Genomic DNA, 1,853 nt, shown 5'->3' with positions numbered 1-1,853 from the left:
GAATTAGAGGATTGGAAGCTAGAAATGCTTACAATGACGAATATAATCAGAGAAGAGTCCAACATGACATTGCCAACATGACATTGCATATGAGACATTGCATATGAAGAGGTGATTGTTAGATTTCTGAGGGGTGATCACATTGTAGAGTTTCCTACAAGCCCCAACTTCACACCTTTTGTGCAAGAAAATGAAGAAGAGGAGGAAGAAGATGAGGAAGATGAAGAAGATGAGGAGGATGTGATGAGTAGAGTTTTTTAGGTTTTGTTTTATTTGATTTGTTTTTGTTGATTTTGTTTTATTATTGATGGAATGAGTTAGTAAAATTTATGTGATTTGATTGTGGACCTAATGAATTTGTTCGTATATGTAGATGTAAATAGTGGATTTTTATTTGAACATTGTTGGTTTCTTTAATTTATTGTTTATGTTTTTAATTTACATTTCTTCGCAAATCCTTTGATATTTTATGTTTCATTTAATGCTTTAAAGCCTATGCTTTTTAAATTAGTACATGCAATATGTCAAAGCCAAGTTTAATATTTGGAATCTTCTACAGGTTAGTTTTAATTTTATGCATTTTTTTTTTGCCTTCAGCTACAAATTTTTTTTATTACATGCTTTACTTATGATTTAAAAATTTATGTTTGGGGGAAAGAAAAATTTCATTAAAAGACGCAAACTAAATTTTATTGGTCCTCAATTAACTATATTTTTAAAATTAATTTAACATGACCTTGGATATCAGAGTTTAACTTTAAATAACAATATCTTTGTCTGAAAATATTAGGGCAAATTTAAGCAAAAATCTTTAATAATGAAGATCAATTTTATAGTTAAGATATTTAGTATGAAAGAATAAAACTATGTTTTTCTATTTAAAGTAAAGAAAATTGTATTTTTGAAGTAGTAAGAATCTTAAAGTATCATAAAAATAGAAATGAATGAAAATTTTTGATAAATCTTCAAAAAAAAAATGAATTTACAAAGTGAATGGAGGTAAGAAGTTTTAAGTTTAAGAAGAGGATAGTGAGGTTTAAAATTATTAAAGGCTATTAAGATGTTGTAATCCTCACATGAAAAAAAAAGAAAAGAAAAGAAAGGATTGAAAATGATCCTAAATAAAAGAAAATAAAAAGAGAAGAAAAAGAAAAAGAAAAGAAAAATATGTGAGCAGAAGCTTGAGGGGATGCCTAATAAAAAATTGGCTTCACATGAATCAACTTAAAAAACAAAGGCTTCATTATATTTTTAAAACTTGTATCTGAGTGTTAGCTTCCTTAGTAATAAGGATTTCATGAAATTCTTTTTTATATGGATATTCTAAGTAGCATCCCTGCTAATAAAGTTTTCATGAAATTCTTTTTTTACATGGAAATTCTATGTATCTTTGATATGACAAATTACAATTTTTGTTGAAATGAATCGAGATTCAGAAATCTTAAACTTGATTCCTAGGTATTCTTATACATGTAATTTTAACCTAAGCTGTTAAAATTTTTTCTTAAGTTATACTATTATATTTATTAAACCAAATTATGGAAGTTTATAAGTTAATCTCTGCATTAGTCATGTTTTTTATGTAGTAGAAGAGTCACTTGAGGACAAGTAATATTTATTTTTAGGGAATTTTGATACACCAAAACAAAGTTCAATTTTATGTATTCATTTTATACTTCAATTTGGTGATACTGCACTTTAATGAAAGGCTATTGTCATGTTTTTTTGCAAGTATATCAATTTTAGGAAATTAAAGCAAAAAGGAGCAAAGAAAGAAGAAATTTGGAGTCAAAATGAAGCATTTCAGAATCCTGGCTCCAGAACTAGCGCCTCTAGAGAGTTGGAGCTAGAGG

The sequence above is a fragment of the Phalaenopsis equestris genome, unplaced genomic scaffold, assembly GCF_001263595.1.
Source record: "Phalaenopsis equestris unplaced genomic scaffold, ASM126359v1 Scaffold236055, whole genome shotgun sequence".
NCBI lineage: Eukaryota > Viridiplantae > Streptophyta > Magnoliopsida > Asparagales > Orchidaceae > Phalaenopsis > Phalaenopsis equestris.
The sequence above is the reverse complement of the archived record's forward strand: the minus strand, read 5'-3'. Positions refer to the sequence as shown.